Source organism: Stegastes partitus, unplaced genomic scaffold (assembly GCF_000690725.1).
Source record: "Stegastes partitus isolate 25-593 unplaced genomic scaffold, Stegastes_partitus-1.0.2 Scaffold258, whole genome shotgun sequence".
In the NCBI taxonomy this organism is placed as follows: Eukaryota; Metazoa; Chordata; class Actinopteri; family Pomacentridae; genus Stegastes; species Stegastes partitus.
Window position 1 is genome coordinate 476,254 of NW_007577989.1, and position 20,639 is coordinate 496,892.

At 40.2% G+C, this 20,639-nt stretch overlaps 1 protein-coding gene across 1 annotated transcript in view; it reads left to right on the forward strand.

The window, feature by feature from the left end:
• Positions 1–20,286: 20,286 nt before the first annotated feature.
• LOC103357516 (leucine-rich repeat and fibronectin type-III domain-containing protein 2-like) overlaps positions 20,287–20,639 on the forward strand; it is a 77,338-nt gene continuing 76,985 nt past the window's right edge. Inside the window, exon 1 of the mRNA XM_008282101.1 lies at positions 20,287–20,343. The gene's annotated coding sequence lies outside the window, so the exon portion shown is untranslated. The remainder of the gene's footprint in view (positions 20,344–20,639) is intronic.

A 20,639-nucleotide genomic window follows, 5' to 3' on the forward strand; every position in this document is an offset into this window, starting at 1 on the left:
ATACTTCATTGTCACTCTGCTTATCAGGACCCAGTGAAACTTATTGACAGCAGCATGATAATATGCATACAATGTGAATCAACATATACAAGTCATGTTTGTGTTATAGGTTCAGCAGCTTGTCCACAGTTCGAGGGTACAAAAGCTGTTTTTCAGACTGTCAGTCCATGTGCTGAAGGTTCTGAACCTGGCTCAAAGGGGTGGTGGTGAACACGGGGTGTCCAGGATGTGTGGGGCTCTCATAAAAGATCGTTTTCCACTGCAGGGACATCTGGGACATTTTAGGGCGAAACTAACTTTTGGATGTGTTTCAACTGCTGGAACAGCTCCTGTAGATCCACTTTAATGGATGTTTTCATAGAGAAAAAAGTAATCAGGTAGTTCTGAGCAGCCCTGGAAATCTGCTGTGTGGGTCTAGATGCTGACCGGTAAAACTCAGAGAAGACAAACACTAATACTAAGGACAACAAGCACCTATTTTTTCTGCCCATTTCGATGTATTTTCTACATGCTTATAGAGCTGGATATACATCCAGCAACAACTATCTGTTGCTGTTTTGTCGCACTTGGATTTAACATGATGGTTAAAGCTGTTGGATTCTGCATCGCTATGGGAAGAAAGTCTGAAAGGACAGAACACAGGGCGGTTTCTGTAAATGTTCATCCCACCTGAGTCCCTGCTGTGGACAGACGCCTAATGTTGGAGGCTTGTTTGTGGAGACAGCATGAGCGGATGTCTCTCAGGTAGGAATCCGATGGTCCACTGACCCATTTTGACTACCTGCTGCAGGTCTTTCCCTTCTGTTGTGGTGCAACTGGAGCACCAGACTGCCAGACTGCACAGGAAGCATGTCAGGATGCTCTGTTATGCAGCGGCAGAAATTTACTAACTGTTTTTAGGGCTTTTATTGCACCTCAGGAGCCTCAGCAAAAAAAAGAGGCGCTCTCATGTTGAATCATCTAAGCAATATGTCAAAAGTTATGAGACAACACAGAAGCTTAATCATGAGTGAAGAAAGCAACTGGCGGATATGGCAGGAATAAACACAATTTTTACGCAATATAAAAATAATTGGATGTCCTCAGATGTGGAAAGGTCACGTGGGGCTTATGTTATCGCAGAAAGTCACAATGCCTCCGGTTTCTGTGAAGTTGAGTGAAACTAAAATAAGCTTAAATGAACTGTTTCAGTTAGCAGCTCTGGCATTTAGCCAAAAACACATCACTAATCTAAAAAGGTCAGCCGTCCTACGTTAGACAACCCTACAGTCACGTATTTTCTCAATATGAATGCCTTAGTGAATATTAAAGCTTATGGGTAACTGTATGGATGAATAGGGTTTTCATGCTCAGCAACACTCACTCAACTCTTGTATCCCTTTAGGACTAAATATGTCATATTTTCTTTTCACAGAAATGTGACATTCGGCTAATCTTTTTAAACCATTCAGTCACATACTGTATCTTCAGTGAGTATTTGTGCTGCCTGCGCTGCAGTGATTGGACGATATGAATCACTTCAACAGGACAAACACTCAGCAAAACCCAGAGCGTTCTGATTTACAAAGTTGGATTAGGGTCTTAAGCTATCTCCCCAAACTCTTCTCCTCCGTTCTATCATTCTCTCTTTCTCCGAGAAAATTGGCATCATTTACTGCTGTCACCGCAGAGCTCATTGTGCCCCATTATCCCAGGGACAAAGCTGCCGTGACATTGAGTTAATCCGTGCTTGTTTCAATTTTGCTTTTGGAGGAAAAAAAAAAAAACAGATAAGGAGTTCAGGTAAGTGACGGCAAGGAGGCTCCATACCCCAGGCAAAACGGACAGCGGTGATTGAATCAGTTGAGAAAAAAAAAAGATAAAAAGCAATCTGCCAGGCAAATTGAGTTGATTTCCTCAAGAATGTCAAAGGCGTGATGGGTGCGATGGAACGCTCCTTCAAAGACTCAAATCGCTTCCAGGAATGTCAAACATAGTGTAAGAAAATGAGCATTTTATGAAATCTAAGGGAAGACAAGCGAGACTGTTCCCTCATCAGCTTCTGCTTAACCATCATCTCCATCAAAGGTAAAATTAAAACTAGAAGAACTGTCAGTCTGTACACCCATAACCTGTTCTTCCACACTGAAATTCAAAGTTCAGAGCCTTAGATAAAACTCTTTCCAGAAGTTTACTTATAGCAAACCCAAGTGATGCATCTACAGATTATACCTGAATGACTAGTGTGAGGGAAAGTTATTCTAGGTAAAGCCACAAATTCTGTCTCTTTTCCCATTCCAAAAAGATGGTGCGGATTTATTTAGGGTTTTATTGGTGAAAATGTTTTGGTTGCTTGTTGGGTTTCTCAGTCATGCAGATCACATGGAGTGATATTCAGCCTGTGAACATGGTAAGATTTCCTCCAGTCGCATTCTTCGAGTGTCTTAGAGACTCAAATTCTTTGCAGAAGTTTGTGTTGGAAACTGGGTTTTCTGATGCGGGCTTTTGCCGAGCAGGGAGGGTCCAATGAAAGACAGCTGAACTGTATTATAGGACATATAGTATCCAGGATTGTTGCAGCATAAGCCTTACATAGCATCAGCCTTAATAAAAGTTTGTCGATCATTACTGTTGTGCTAATTTAATCAAGAAGCTTCACACTGGGTTAAACTTCACCAAGATATTACTAAAAACAAAGACCAAAGAAACATCTTTTTAAAGACCCAGTCATATGTTTTGACAGCATTTAAAATCATCAAGCAGCAGCTTTGAAAATGGCAACAAAAAAAAAACATGTTTTGATTTGTGTGCAGGGCCAAAGTACACGAAATCTGTACAAATCTTTCATGTTCCGAAATATGAGGGAATGAAAAGCCAGTGAGCACAAAGTAGAGGAATTAGAGCTTGTTTGCTGTGTTGCAGAATCCACTTTTACTTGACTCTTCTCAGCTGGAGTAAAAAATATGTTTTTGACAGTTATGAGTCAGGTGTCAAAGGTACAAATATATCCCTTGAGTACAATAAATGTAGCCTCCTGTTGGTCAATAGCTAACAGGCTTGGTAACTGAAGCTAACTTGTTAAGCCATTGAGTCCATCCCAATACCTCCAGCTGCAGCAGTTCTGCTACTTGCAAACTTGAAGTGCGAGAATGCTGAGGTTTACTTTAGTGTTGATGTATCTCACTGTTTCAGACAAAATGACTTGCCAAGTCAGATGTGTGGTTCATTTTGTTAACAACTAATATGATCCACTACACTGTATTGCATTTACTGTTTTCCAGATGGGAATAAAAATACACATTCTGACACATTCACACGAGTCTGCAAATACGTTCACCCGATCACCCTCCTCTTTTATTATCCTTGGGCACAAAGCCAGCTAATGCCAACAACCAGGCAGTAGTGCAGTGGTAAATTGAGGGATACACTTAAGTGCTAAGTGTACTGGGTATTGTTTAATTTCATTTTTACAGTTTTGTTAAAGGGTGCAAACGTCAGACAAAAGCTCTACCCACTCCACTGATGTCTCCCAGCAAATTTAATTTAACAGAGCAGCGTTTCGATCAAACAGATCTCTGTCAGCCATTGTCAACTTGTCAACTTTAGTTTGAAAAGGAATTTGGTTGTCTCTCTCAGGAGTTAATATCTGTTGATGTATTCTCCTTTTTTTATTTTTTTATTCTGCCTACGTGCCAGCGACAGCCATGGTCGGAGGCATTATGGTTTGTTGTCTGTCTGTCCCGTTCTCATGAACACGATATCTCAGCAACGCCTGGAGGGAAATTCATGACATCAGGCACAAACGTTCTCTTAGACTCGAGGACAAACTGATTAGATTTTTAGAAAGGTCTCTGGGACTTCACAGCACACATTGTTAGCTCAAGAATTCATATGCTAATCATCCAAAGATCTACAGAAATGTCTAATAATAATAATATTTGAGATCATGAAGTTTTACAGTACAACCCTGTGCAATGTCAACTAAATGTCATATGATTCCAAACTTATATTTGCATTATTTCTAATTTCACAAGTAGAAAATTTTCTATTTTGAAGAATAAAAAGAAATACTTAAAAAAAATACAGGTTGAAAGGTTGAAACTCAGTGTAACAATAGTGAATACGCCTGCCATTATGATCACAGGTTAGAAACCATCTGATCATTGAAACCAAATTGGGTACACCTGTGATTTCTGATCACCCTAATTATATGAATATGATTATAAAATGAACTTTCTCAGTTTTGAACCTGAGTGGAAGTACAGTTGCAGCAGTAATCAGGAGGTGTAGGATATCTAATATATACACTTACAAAAGGGCAAGAGATGAAGCCTGATGAACATAGTGAATACATTGGTCAGATGATATCAAAATCCATTTTTGGGGCTCAGATTGGGTCCCACATGTTTGGCAAGACTGTGGCCAGGACTACCACTGTTAAAGCATAGTGCTGACAGTGAAGCACAGAGGTGGGATTGTGAAGAGTACAAACGTTCTTGGTGAGAGGACATTTATAGGCTCTATGAATGTCTGTGGAAGTTGGGCGGAAGAAGGATTTCCCCACATGATACCAATCCTACATGCACTGCTGAAGTCAGTTTCTAAAGAAGAAAACAGTGAAAACTATGACCTAGCAACGTATGTCTCTGACTTTAGAACAATTTCCAGCAAAGAATAGTCGGAAATAGTCACTGACGAATGGCAGAAATTTGTGAATGATGGTAGAAGAGGACTAAATCTAACAACAACAACAACAACAACAACAACAACAAAATGTGAACAGAAGAATTGTAAAAGTACTGACTTTTGTTTCATCAAGTTTCTATTGCGGGGCCAGCAAACGCCCTGTTCAACCTAAAAGTAATACAATTATTGTATATGATATGATTAATACGATTTGGAATCATTTAACATTTAAGTGATGTTGGACAGAGGTGGCCCAACTTCTGTTGTGTACTGCATGTCCTGTATACTGCATCTATTAGGGGGGATTGTATTGATCTTCAGTGCTGCCAAGTGAAAAATGTGCATCAACATCCATGTTTTTAAATCCATACCTACTTTTCAGCCATATTACGGCCATGTTTGAAGGTACAGTCACAGTTACAGCTTTGTGTGATGTCAGAATCGGCTCTCTTGGCCAAACATGCAAGCATATACAATGGATCTGACTCCATTTTTGCGATTTCTTCAATAAACTTGCACACTTCAAAGTCTTCAATACATCAAGCCACATCCTGTCATCATATGAGTCTGAGCATGGTTATAGGAGACATACTAGTTCTCTTTGTTAGTTTTTGGGGCCAACACAGCATTTTTAATCATGTTTTTAATATGTTAATTTCTATGATATTTTTAAGGGTTTCATTTTTCTCAGTCATTCTTTATATTTGCCAGAATAGTTGGTGCATTAGATTCAATAATTTCTTGGTAAACATTTCTGTGTAATTCTTCTTTTTGGCTGTTTCTGTAGAAGCATGTTTTTTTTTTTTTCCTCCTACGCCCGTATCCAGACAGCTCTGCTCTAATTGGTCCAATCTGAGAGTAGATTGGCTCTCAGTCAAGCAGATCACCGCTACCTGAGTGATGGATGTGGTGCGTCTATTTGTGATGCCTGTTTGACAATGCCTGACAACAATCCTTGTTAGACTGAAACGTTGCTCTGTTGAATTAAAATTGCAGGGAGTGCAGCTTGTGGAGCTGTTGTCTGACTTTTGCCTTCACTTTGTCTTTTGATCCAGCACCTGCATGAGATTTTTCAGACAGTCCTTTCACAGAATGGGTTCTTTGTGCAAGCAGCTTATTCTAACCTATAGTTCCAAATCATTGCAACAGATAACTACTTGTGGCCATAGCAGTTATATTGGTAGGTGGAAGGCAGGAGTGAGGTGAAGATGTTATAGAGCTGCAATGTTTGCATATCGAGGAGGTCAGGGTAGATGGATGGGTTGATAAAACATTGGACTTTAACATTGGAAGTCACTTTTTTGCCCCCATTTCAAACCAGTAAACGATGCTATACTTTCACCATGACAACCAGCTTTGACAATGAAGGTCATCGATTTTAGCCAAAACCCATTCAAGTTGTTTTTAAACCCAACCAAATCATCCCATTCTAAGATTTCTAAAAATCCATGCTATGTGTTAGTCATTAGCTAGGTGGCCCTGTAGGTCACCCCAGCTTCACAAAGCTTTTAGCACTCCTTATCTCTGGAAGCTCACATGACCTTCGCTGTCCTACTTTGTGATCTGACAGGGCCATTGCGGAAGATATATTAGCGGACAGGCAACACCCAGTGGCAGGATCTTGACCAAACCTCAAATGGGATTCAGAGACTGGCAGTGCAAACAGATCGATCCTGCAACTGGATGCATGAGAAATCACCACGCGGAGCAATGACATTGACGGAAATTGTCAGTTCTTCTGGAAGAAATGAATATATGTTGTGTTTTAAGAAAATGCCTACAGAATTCATTCTATTGTACGCTTCTTATAACATATCCTGGCAAGAAATCCCAGCGTTACCTGTGTCTAGAATGATCTTTCGGCAGTGAAAGACTCGTGAAACCCTCAGGGCTAAAATGACAGGCATTCATCTTCTACAATATCTGTAGCCATCTGTTATAATGGGCACAATTTAGTTGCAAAAAAAATGCCTCTTTTCATACTACTGACAAATTAAGCAATTAACTGGAAATATATTCATAAAGCACTCTGAGGTCACATAATATTTGCACTTAAAAATCCATCTTGAACATTTGCAGCAAGGGGAAGACACACCAAATTTGCCGAACGTGGGAATTGCCTTCCTGCTCCATCCCACCTCAGCGGGATTTCAAAAAGATGATAGCGAGTTAATATCATCTATTGATTGCGCTTGTCAGCTTCTACAATCTGGCCTCGTCTATTGGTAGACGCTCCTTCCGTCTCGTTTGAGAGTTTCCTGGGAGAGGAGGTGAGACCGTCCCCCTATACCTGACACACCGCTGCTCCCTCATCCATCCGGCCCTCGGCGCTGTACCGGCCTCACCGCTGCATGCGAGAGCCCTATCATGGTTCACTAATCCTCCTCATTAAGCCAGGCCCCAAGGCTCTCGTTAATGTACATCTATTCCCTCGTGCCTTGTACCAGACTCGTGGCTTTCATCTTTGGCAGCATGTGCAGATGTCATGAATTTGCCATGTGCAATATAGTATGTGTGTCAGGATTTTGATGTCTCTGTCAGCTGCAGGACCAGATAACACGGGGAAAGGCAGCTGTGCTCGCTCCATCTTGGCGGTGAAGGGAAAAAAAATTGCGTGGACAGTCTTTCTCATGAGCCTCTGTCAATGTTGCCTTTATACTATAAGGCTGGCCTTTAGAGCAGAGCACATTCACTTAACTGTGGCGCTGCACTGTTTTCCTTTGGACTCGCGCTGGTATCTCTTTGTAAGCTTTCCGGCTTTACGAGTTGCAGGGGTAGTTATGATATCGTGTGTATATTTGGCGTCTGATACTCCAGGTAAAGCCTCCGGGCAGCATCCATCTCTGCATTTATTGCTGTTATTCTTTATGTTTTGTCTTATTGCGGTATTTGTATGCCAAACTCACCCTGAAGTTCTGAGAGGAGAAAAACAAATATACTTTTTATAGCTTGAAAAATCGAGTTTGCTCGGCGGAACATAATTCTGTCCGCTCTTCAGCTCGCGTAAAGGTTGTGGCAGAGCAGCAAACGCTCAGGGGATCTATATTAACCTCCCTTTGATGTTACCCATACAGCCTGTGAGCTCTTTGGATTTCCCTATTAAAAGCCTTTCTGATTCATCTTGGAAACAACTGAGACCAATCGGAAGCTGCGTCGTCGGAGGCCGAACATCTCGGCGATGCAGCACGCCCATCCAGTCGCATAACGTCCTCTGACAAACGGCGCTAAAACTCCGCTGACAGGCGGCAGGAGACGGGCTCGGAGGATACAAATCATCTGCTCCGAGACTGAATCACAAAGTTGAGCAGCTTTGGCTCTCTATCAAAAAATATGCTCCGAGTGATGGCAGGTTCTATTTATAAATGACTTGTAGTAAGGATTTTTTTTTTTTTAAATCCCAGAATGGGAGGGGAATGCTTGTGAAATACTGTACCACCAAGGATTTTAATGTGTCTGACAAGGTATTAAACTCAAGAACCAGGGGTGGCCTAGGTGATAACAGCTAAACATTACTCAACAGTTTTCTTTGTACGCAGACGTAGGAAACCCTGTAACTCTTAATTATATTTATCAGTGCATTTTAATTTAAATAATCTATGTCCCTGTACGGTTCCTAATTGGCTAAACAGTATGGTTCCTATGTTAGGTACAAATTGTGTTCAGATAATTTAAAGTGGTTTCCAATCTGTTAAAATGTCTCTTAAGCCAGGTGTTTTCATGTGAAGCACGCTGCTTACAATAGGCAGGAATCAAAGTTATAATTTTTTCCATGGTGCTATTTGTGCTGGTCTGCTATTCATCATCCAGCCCTATGGGAAACCATTACCCAGTAAAACTTAGATACTTTTATTATTCTTGTCTCTGTGTGCCACATAATCTCACAATCTTTCTGGACCAATGAGGAATTTGATTTACTGTGTATTCCCCAGGTACAATAAAGAAACGTTCATAAAGGTGCTACACTCATTTTCAGGTTTCTGCTTTTATCATGGAGCTAATCTGGTAGATCTTTGCATGATTTACAGTTTAAAAACTCATTATTTATTTTATAGCACATAAAGGTGTTTTTAGAGGTGAAAGGTCGTGACACTTTCCAACTCGACAGGTTCTCTTCAACAGGAATCCAAAACAGGCTCGATCCCTCCTACAGCACACAAACATCGTCTGCACTGGTTGGTTTGTCAGCAAGTAGTGTGACTGTAACGCTGGGTTCACTAAGTTTTTGAACTCTGACAATGTGTGACATCGAATGTTGACATTACAACAGACGTAACACACAAAAAAATCACAAACACGATAGAAGACTCATCATGTATTATAGCAATCAACTAGCAGATTTAAAGATTTACTTCAATTTTATCTCATTCATGCTATCTCATCTATTAGTTTGTGACGGCCCTGCAAACCTATTTTAACTACAGTTTGTTGCACCCAAATTAAAGCGGGTAAACATGCATTTTTAAAAATTACCAATACAGCAGCTAAATAAGTCAAACTAATGTTGGAAAACAACCCTGCTATCAAACTATCCATATCATGAACCATGACTACTGAAGAGAGTGAAGCTGTTAATCTGCACTGTGTGTTGACTTCTACGCTAACTTTGCTAAAGCACTACATCTAATGGTCCATTTTTATGGGATCTATACTTGGCTCCTTCAGTGCAGGCAGGTGACAGTTTACCAGGGTGGTGCTACAAACACTGAGGATTGGTTTAACCAAGCAAACGCACTAAATCCACCTGCTAAGGGGCCTTTTTATGAAACATTCAATCTACAACAAGATGTCATCGTCTTGTGTAAATGTGGCACCTTTACCACATTAAAAGAAACCGCTGTAACTTTATCTGGCACTATTTTCCAGCTGTGTGTATGGAAAGATGCATTTTATTCCTCAATGTATAATCTAACTCAATGCCATGCATCAGTGGCTTTCTATAGTCATGCTTTACCTCCCCCAACTTGCTTTCCCACTGACATGTTTCCCAGTCAGATTTATAGGGTTCGCAGTGTAACAATTATATTTTTGACAGCCTTTGAATGAGAAGAACAGACTTGGCTGTTACGCTGTTGTATATGACAGCATTAAAAGGAATGTGCGTCAGACTTATTTATTCATCATCAATGAATACATTAAAAAAAAAAAAAAGTGCTCACCCAGCACAGCGGGGAATGCACATTCACCCTACAAACGCACATGTAATTTTAATTTTTCAATTGATTTTAAGTTGCACGGTGTTGCCAGCGTTAGTGATTAAAGTCTGGGAGCATATGTTGGCTTTGCACGCACTGAGTCAGCCGTTACTGAAAGTACATCTAATATAAGGGTCCAGCTAAGGACAATGGGAGAATTCTCAATTGATTTGTATGGTAAAGTACGAATTAACCTTTGACAGAGTTTTATCTACATTCGCATCGGCAGCCAATAACAAAACAATAGATCCTTAAATGGGCCACACACACACACACACACACTGAGAAGCAGTCACAGTCATGGCAACACACCACCAGTGTGTTCTCTCTTAATTTAACATCCGCGCTTGTTATTGTTCATTTTGCCAATTTGCCAGCATGAATCCATAAAAACACACACAGTGATTTGTTCAGAGCTTCACTGAAAGAGATAAAAACTTAGAAGATGGTCAAATAAAAGCGACATGTTTCTGACTGAACTACTGGGACAGACATTCATGCCAATTTCGACTGGCTGGTTTCATCAGACATAGAAGGGGGAAGATGATCACAGATATTGTATTTCTTTCTTTATTTATTCTTTTTTTTTTCTTACTTTACTCCCAGCAGCTGCCAAGCATGTGTATATAAACTCTTTATATGCCACCAAATATGTAATTAAATCAAACCGATCAGAGAAATGAACACCTTATATCAGGGGTCTCGAACTCGACTTACCCGGGGGCCGCTGGAGATCGAGTCTGAGTGAGGCTGGGCCGCATAAAGTATTCCAGATAAAGTACAACTGATCCAATCTTCTCAGTCTTTATTAATAACAATTCAGAACATGAAAGGTTCTTCAGAACAGCTTCTCTTACCTACTCCTTGCTTCCTCTTACACAGCTAAGCCACATTTTGCTTGAGGGACAAAGCAGTTGAGACCCTCAGTGTGGCTTGAAGATGCTCATCAGTAAGTTTGGACCTGTGCTTTGACTTATTAAAGTTCATGGTGGAGAAGAGCTTTTCACACAGATAGAAAAAAGCAAAACAAAACTGGATGACAGGACATATTTTCCCTCTACTCGGTGACACTCCCAAATCACGTTTCAAGTGACTTAACGTTGTTAATTCGCTTTGCTGTTACGAGCCTGAGCTATGGTAGCCCACAAGTGATAATAAATATAAAATGCCCAGGGCAAATTCAGGGGCCGCACTAATGTTAGACTTTGATGTCAAGTAGGGGGCCACAAAATATTGTTCCGCGGGCCGCAATTGGCCCCCGGGCCACGAGTTTGAGACCCCTGCCTTATATGATTTAGCTGCTTGATGTTACAGAAAGTATCTCTGTTTTTACCTTGGACATACTCAGGTATTGAATCTTCTCTAAGTAACATAAAGCAAGATTTACTTTTTTGTTATAGAGATTACATTCTTTTGTCTCCTTTAAGAAGTATGTTGTTAAATTCTGGTGATGATTTTAAAATACCAGGTTGGAAGCATTTTATTTTTTTTAAGACAATACTTCATAAGTTATTTAATGTCCACTCTTGTTGTGTACCTGTTAGATGTGCTCGCCCCTCTCCAACACACCTGCCTCATGTAAATGATGTGCGCAGAGTTCCCTTTGGTGCAGACGCCCACCTGTTACCTGTACTGGAGACGCCAGCTGATCAGCTCTCTGGGTGTGTCACATATAACAGCCAGTCTGAGCTCTGAGCCATGCAGATGTGCTTTTCATTCTGCTAATTAATGCTTCCCATCCTTCTGTGACCTGGAAATTGTTTTTCCCTCCCGCCACCACCGAGGACGTTCCAGTCCTTTAAATGAGGAGATGAGAGGCGAGCAGAGAGGAGGCTGTGGATGGCAGCACCTCTTCAGCTGGAGACTGTCTTGTGACTGGGAAGCTGATCAGAGGGGGAGAGTAAACGAAGTGGCCACACTGCTGTGGAAACAGTTTTACTGTGACACCATGACAGGATGTTTCATGATGTAAGCCTGTATGAACAGAAAGGGTAGCAGCGGCAGGAGTGCAGAAAATACAAAAAAACAAATGTGTGTGTACAATCCTGTTTTTCTTCGTGAGCCAAAAAATAATTTTCTACTTCATTTCAAAATTTTCTATTTTCCAACTGTTTCGATTTTTACGGTGGGAAAGAAGGAAGAACACATTCAAGGAGTCCTGTTAAATAACACGCAGCCCTGGTTTGAAGAGTATTACTCAACCCAAACACACAGTTTTAATGTTTCTACTTATCTGTTCATTTGCTCTGTTTCTCTTTGTTTGAGATCCGAACGCAATCTCGACCTTTTGGGGACTTGACACACAGTGTTATTTTGCCTCTACATTATTTCAGCTCTTCCTCGACCTTTTGCGATCTCTGTGTTGTCTTTGGCCGTGTTCACATCAAAAATAACCCGGCATCAAAGCAGCAATGCAAGAGGTCTTGCGTTTGTGTGGGCGTGCTGCAACAGGTGCTGGTGAAATGATGAAATACGGTGGCAGGAAATGGAGTTTAAAGGCCCGTCAGACTCCGACACAATGCACGGCCGCTTCTTCTCCTTCAAGGGCAGGATTTTACAGTTGTCGAAAGTTGCCACCGGGTGGGCAAAGTTGAGGATTTTTATCCTCTGTCTTGATTCTGGCAAAATAAATATTATCACAGTGCTACAAGCTACAAGGCATTCTATCTGATACGTGTGCTCCTGCATATTTCATAGGCCAACACAGTGCTCTTCAAAATACACTGGATTGTGCTCTTGCCAAAAGTTGAAGCAGGGTGACCCTGAGCAACTCGGAGGCATCGCTGACATGAACAAGAAGGCTGCATTCATTTGACACAATGCTACCGTTGCTCTGAATGCAGCCTCATTGGTTTTTCATCGTCATCCAGACTGCAGACAGACTGCTGAAGGTGTTCCTTTGATCATCTTTTTTTGTGGATAAAAAATAAATAAATTAAACATTTCAAATAGTTCAAATGGTAATTTGTATTCTCAATCTCTTTCACACTTCATGAATTATATAGATGTTAAGATAAAGCTGCACTTTTGGTTTAAGCCATGATTGGCCCTTTTCCACTGCAGGAATTTTAGGGCAACCTGAACAGCACCGGGTTTGACGGAGAAAAAAGTACTTACACTGGGGTAAGTGCTTCTGACTGACCCTGAACTAACTGCTGTGCTAGTCTTGATGCTGACTGGTTAAACTTAGAGATGACAAATGCTGATTGGTTAAACTTGGAGAGGTTCTGAAACGTCTTGACGTCCTCGCAGAGCTGCAGTCTTCTCCTGTCTGACATCCTCATCTTCAATGTAGAACTCACCATACAGGCTAATACACCAAACCCTCCAACGTCCTGTTCCCAACATGGTCAAAGAACTAGTCACATCCAGCAACTACTGTTTTTCATTGTTTTGGCACATTTGGATTTTATTGAAGCTGCTGGATCACACATTGGAATGGAAACAGGTTGAAAGAGCAAATTATGAGGAACAATGGCAAAGCAGGGGGCCGTTTGAAGAAATGACCCTCTAATTTCCTATTATTCTTTTTAATAGGTTGTGTAATAACTTTAAAAACCTGATTTTCATCAGAAATGTGCTATTAAAGGTGTTTTAATGTGTTGCTTTGGATTCAGCCTATATTATAGCCTATATTTGTGGACATTTTGGAAAAACTAAGACGTCAAATTAGCTGATAAAAATTTAGTTTTACTGTTTTTTTGTGGGGTTTTTTACAATGCACCACTCTTGTATTGACAACCATCTCTGAATGATTTCCATACTGAAATAAAACTCCTAAAATGGATTTGTTTACAATTAACGCAGCGATAATAAATAAATTACAAAAAAAGTGCAATGTAAAATGATCATATCTTTATGTTAAGATTTCAGTGCGTTGGGCATTTTTGAGACTATGACTAAGTCCCCGTGTTTTCCAAACAGCTGTCTTTTCACTAATGTGTAGCAGTATCGTTACCTCTCCATCTGTGCCTCTCTTACAGAAACATGAATTAACATCTCATGGGTGGAAAGTGCACAAAAAGTAGCCCAGATTATAACAAGCAATTAAAGAAAAACATTACCTGAAATCTGGCATCACTGCTGCCAACTCCTGTCCCTTTAAGTTATTGTATATTATCTTGTAATCTACAGGAGGATGGTTTCTTCACTTAGTGACCTGGATGGCAGTGTGTGTGTGTGTGTGTGTGTGTGTGTGTGTGTGTGTGTGTGCTGTTTCATTCACCAATCAGCAGCGTATGAAACGGTTGTGATGCCTGCCCACACAAATGAAGATGATAAAGGTCAAAGAGACTGAAATGTTGTAAATGAATGAATATCCCAGCAGTACGTAAGACGGCATGAAGGACTGTTCTCATTTCTATTCCAACTTTGCTTTCTTTTACATCACCTGTCACATTTCCGGAGTGCCAAGGACACTGTTTTCTGTTTAAAGCTGGGATGCCAGAACATCTTGCAGCATTACCTAACACTTCCAGTCATCTCCACTCTGCTCAGACTATATCAATACATCAATAAAAGGTAAAACTTTGCCTGCCTGCTTAAAGCACTTTGCCACAGCACTCGTTACAATTTCTCGTGGAGCTCTTGTGGTTAGCTTTATCAAAGAGGGAACTTGCCAATATAAATTAGCTGCCTGTTGTGTGTGTGAAGGTTCTGGATCTTTATTGGCATACCTGCCAATAGGAGGGAATAAATCCAGCTCTGACTTAAAGTCAGGTGAACACAGGACTTAGACTCAGTGAGCAGCTGCGTGCAGATGTTGGGACAAATGTTGTTATGACAGTAGATGCTGTCCTGCTAAATGATGAATCAATTAATGGCATAAGGCTGATTCTGCCTCAGGGATGTTTTTTCTTTTCCCTTTGAGAAGTCTCAGTGGTACCCCGTTTTTTCTCCTATTTTACACTCCGTTTCATTTTTACATTTAGACATCCATCTTCTCTATCCCTATCTTCTCAGTGTTTGACTGAAGTAACATTAAAGTAAGATTACCTGGTAGTACAAGGACGCTCTGTGCTCATGACAACCACTGTGTGAAAGGTTTTAAACTTAGCTTGGCTCATTGCTGGCCCACACATCCACCAACCTCACAGGGAAACGAGACTCCAGATGGCCGGTCGGCCTGTGTCATCCAAACTGGAGTAAACACACTTGTGCTCCTCCATGCTTAGACGTCAAGGATGACATAGTTTGTAGTTCTAAACAGGCCAAAGAACTTCTTAGCCCACTTCTACGGCTATAATGCAAGAATAAAGGAAGCAACAGAATGAACACTAAATGAGATTTTGTGTTGGGCAAAGACAATATTTTTTGTCTGGTGATTTTAGACAATTTTAGAGTCATACATTTTTGTTGACTCCCGGCAGCCAATCATACCTAGGGGTGTTTCATGACTTTCGTGATGTAGCTGGGAAAGTACAAGGGACAAACTACCAGAAACAAGAATGTGAACAGTGCTTTTCAAACTGGTGTGTACAATACTAGGTGTCATGTTTTCATAAAAAACAAATAAAAGAAAAACTAACCCATCTGCGGGTTGCACAAAGAGGATAGCATGGGTTGCTTATGCTTTAGCCCATCCTTTACTTTGCCGTGTGATGTGCAAAGGAGCACTCTTTGATCCTACTAGTCAACGCCATGAACATGTGAAAGTTATCGTACAATGTGACAAATTTGAAGACGTTTGTCTTTTTGTCAGGACGTCATAAGACATTCAAGCTGTCGCATTGGTTTTGGTCAAATATGATAAACTACACGAGATTGAAGATCAGCTGTCGTACCCAACATCCATTTTTGATTCTGACTCTGCAACTCTTGTGGTTTGTGCATTTTTGTGATGACATTTTGTAGATTTAACAGAGTTTCCATTCAAAAAAAGCAACATGAACTGTCTTGGTAAGGTGCTGGGTTACCACAAGCCTATAGTAGAGCCTCAATGCTCTTTGTCATAGATTCTCACAGTTTTTGCAACTCTATCAGAAGGATAAGGACCATCGCTCTCAGAGAGTCCCTCATTTAGTGTTTAAATGATGTCGGTAGAGCTGCCTCTCACTGGTGATCAGCTGGTTTGGGATGTGGTGACTGTGAAAGCCAGGGCAAAGGTACACACATTTAACACATCACTGAGGCCTTGGAGGAAGAATCTACATATTCTCTCCACATTTATTGAGCGTTTGTAACCAAACAATTTATTGTGAAGCTTAAATTTTTACTCTCACACGACAAAGAAATTCCTCAGGTGTCACCAGTTACTCATCCTAGTATCAAGATGTACTGACAGAGAGAGAGTGTGGAGGTTTAGGTGGTAGATGAATGCCTGATACATACATTCCTGGAAAATAAAAGTTAGTTTCAATCACGCTGCGCTTAGCAATTGAGAACAATGGGACACAATTGAGTTGTGGTCCAGCACTTGGCTCTAGAATGAAATAGATAACTAGATATACAATTGTCTTCATGATCCCCAGAGGATGAATCCTCCTGACTTTACATAATACATGCTGAACATTGGCATGCTTGCACTGTCATTGTTAGCATGTTAGCATTTATTTCTACCCGTACATACATCCCCAAAGAGCTGCTGGCATGGCTATAAACTCTCAGACATATTCTTTTACTTCCTCTCCACCAAGTTCATGGAAGTTATAAGTGGCTACACTGCATATAACGGAAACACTATAAAAACGCTTTCAGAAGGCTGAGATGACAACAGCTTAATAAAAGCAGTCAGGCGTTTGACAGGTACAATTTATAAAAAAAGGTTTTAAGATGGTTTGTGGAGTATATATAATCACTGTTATGATATATGAACTAGCGGCAGGAGAAAAATAGCATCAAATGTTTTAGATTCTTACTTCAAGGATTCAACACTAGATCTCCGCGCGCTCAAAAGCAGACCGATACAATTCAGCACTCATTCCTCACCTACCTTGTAATTTTCTTTCAGTGTGTTATCTCCAGCACTCTGAGTGTAATGACAAGTGAGTGTGTGTTCCTTAGCTTTGATGCTCTTTAAACTGCACAGGCTGGATGAGTGGTCACAGACACGGAGGGGAAACCGCACGGACTGCATAATGACAATGTGTGTGAATTCGATAAACCCTTTTCTCACGGGCACTAGAACCACCCTTGTGGAAAATGTGATTATGCTTCACCACGGGAGGTGCAGTGTTGGACGCTGTTGCAGTGGGGAAACCTGCCTTGTCGTTGAGACCCACGTTTGTCTTCTCGCCTCCAAACTTTGACACGCATAAGGCGGCGGGCCCTCGAAGAAGAGGTTGTTCGCGTTTTCTGCTTTTGAAGCTGCGCGTGAGCCAGCTGCTAATGACTCAAAGACACAGAATGTGGATGACAACATGTTTTGTGGTCTCTTTTGGTGTGAACTGGCTATTAAGTTGAAGGAAGCTGCAGTCTCGGGTGAATAAAACACCAACACTGTGTTGTTGGCGTTTGAGCCAGAATCCAAAGAGGCAGCCAGCTGCCAGCAGCCATCGTTTACAGCCTCATGAGTGAACAATGTTTTCCTGGAAAGAAAGAGAGAGAGAGGAAAAAAACCTGTCTTATTTACTATGTGCTACAAGTAGGAGTGTTTTGATAACTGATCTTAAAAATCAAATAAAAATACCGCACCTTGATGGTCTTTTTCTGAAAAGCCAACCATCTTGACACTGCCTTGATACTGTATAAATTACTCAGTGTTTGCTTCTTTGCCTTTAAACACTTCATGAATTCTACTGAAACAGCTGAATAATAGATACAAGCTGAGAATATTATTATTTTTAATAATCCTCAGTCTGCTGACGTTTATCAATGAAATGACTTATAAGCTCTTTGACTAATTAAGGTGCTAATTTATTATAAAATCAAAGTGTAAATATCTAACTCTGATACACTGAGCTGAGCTTTCAGGGGGTAAATCCATGACTGGAGAGGCACTTTACCCATTAGACTCTAATAGCTGCGTCAGTTTTCTCAATTTCTCAACATTAGTGTATTAATACAACAATATTTTTTGTACTGTTTTCATTCAGTGGCTTCATAGCCTGAATGCCACAAGTTTAATTTCTACTAAAAAGCAATTTTTTAAATGAAGTTTATAGGTAAAGGCAGGCATAACTTTATAGTTCTCTCGTTAATCAATAAATAAATATCAGTTAATCATCTGAAAAGACTAAAATCACAAATGTGTTTCTGCTCTACCCATGTTCTGCAAACGAATCTTTAAAAAAGAGCCACGAATTTACATTTTCACATTAAAAAAACAGAAAGAAAAGCCAAGCACATGGCACAAGACCCCACTATGCAAATTAAAAACAAATGGGAAACTCAGCTTGGAGAACATATTAAAAAAAAAAGAATACAGGAGGAATGTGCGAACACTCATTTACCTACTATTGCAATTACTTGGAAAGCATCCCAGTGGGAAGCTGAGCGGTAAAAATAAACCCAAAGCTAACAGGAGCCTGCTAGAGGAACAAATCTGCAAACTACTTGCATGTATTTTGGTCATGTCCCAGGGTGATGATGTTGTGAACTGAAGTTGTTCTTTTTATAAATAATGTGTTGGAGATATTCCTGGAAAAGAATCCTGAGACTGCTGTACTGGCAGTAATCCCTGAAGACCGTAGGCATTCATGTTGATTAAATATTATTTTGCTTATGGCAAAGAATAGTCTAATAGTAACCTGGCACGGTGTTAATGAGGACACGATTTTTGTAAGAGTGGACTAGCAGGCTGAAGGGAATATATAAAATGGAAATACATATATGTGTGTGTGTATATATATATATTTGAAATAATGCAGTAAAACAGAGGTGAGTGTTAGTGTTGTGCAACTTTTATTCTGATTCCGTCCATGTGTTCTTTTCAGATCATTCCTTTTTGCTTCATTTCACTTCTTTTTCGCCCCATCCTTCCGTCTGTTTGCTTTTTCTGACTTCTGCTGCTGCAATTGAAAGACAATTTTGTGAAATTGTTCTGAGCAAATCGAAACAAATCAACAATCTGTTCAAAATAAAGCTGGACAGTTTTAACAAATGTGACTCGAACAGCAGGAAATAGTGTATTTGTTGGAGACTATTTTCAGCAGTGGATTATTACACACACTCAAACTAAAGTGAACATGTTCATTATAATGTTAAGTATTATGGTTCCCAGCTCCATGTTTTAAATAACTAACATATTTCTTCCCCAAGTCGACAGATGTGGTAAACAAGATTTAGGACCTATTGTGGGTGTACATACTACAACTTGCTTAAGGTTTACCTGTACATCCTGTGCTTGTTGTCAGAGATGGGACCAGGACTCTCTGTTCTTCCTGGTTTAAATGTCAATCAGTAATCTGTATCTAGGGTTTGACACAAGCAGAACACTTGATTAAAATCTTCATCAATCTGTAGTTGTCTGGCAGAAGACAATCTGTTCCGCCAAACATCAACTCATCGAAGTGATTTTTTTTCAAGAGAAGCAAAAGAAAATGGATTTATTTCTTTTAATAGGTTGTTATACTGAGGTGTAGCACGGCATTTCAGGAGGTCGCCTTGTATATAAATAATAACAGGATATGGTCATACTGACACTAAAGTAGACTTGCTTTCGTTTTATGGTTAGGATGTATTTAAAAAAAAACTGGGGTCATTATCAGAGACCTTAAATAATGTAGATTTTTTCTTTTTTTTCCCCCCAGTACATGTTCATTGAACAGGATTTACCAATAATAATCATGGTCATTCATTCATGTCTTGACCAGGTATCTTTCGGCAAGACTGTCGATCCCTACTTTCTCATGTATTATAAATAGTTCCAAATTGCCGGCTATAAAACAGGAGATGACACTTTATAACCTCCCTAAAATAAAAACGCAACATATCGAGACAAAAGAAGCAGCTGGTATAGACAAATTGACAGTTTACAGAGTCACAGAGTCCACGTAGGGAGGTTGGGGTAGATGGACGGGTTGACAGAACACTGGACCTGAATGGTGAGACTGCTCTCTATCTGGTTTAAACTGATCTGAACTGAAATTTTGTTTTAAGAATGACATTCGACAAGTGTTTATTCTAAATCAAACCATGACCTTTCCATAAAAACTGTTTTTATGTGTGTGTGTGTGTGGCATATGTCCTGCCATCAGTGCGCCAAGTGACAGCACCGTCCAGTCAGGTTGTCATGTCTCTGGGTCAAAGACATTAATCATTTCCCAAGAGTGATACGTTAGTTAAAAAGTTACAAATAAGTTCAGAAGTTAATTTCAAGGTAAAAACTGTTATAAAGCTATGGTTAAAAAGTGATCAGAGTGAGACATCTTCATAAACGATCGTGTTGGTTACAGCAGAGTGGGTGCTCATGTCGGCAATAAACAATCTTTGGGGTTCCTCCCTGTTAGAAACAAGCCAGCAGCTCAGCAGAAACCAAGTCTGACAAACCTCACAAATACGCTGTGTTGGTTCTGAACCGTTTGAGCTTTGGGAAATCTTTTTCTATGTGAGTATTATGTGTACAGAGCATCTATATAGAGGACAGAAATGTTTTGAACTATTACTCTGAGTAAGTTTTGTAAACTCAACGGTGTGTCCATTAGCAGTTACTGATGTCTTCCAGCTGTTTGTTTTTTTCCATACCACATGTACAATATAGATAGTAACTGCATTTTTCTGTATATTACAGTTACTAATGTTTGACTACAAAAAACCCTCCGTAAATGCAAGAAAAGAAAGCTTTATGTACAGAGTTATCTTTAACCCTTTATGGGGCAGGTGACCATATTTGGTAACTTCCTT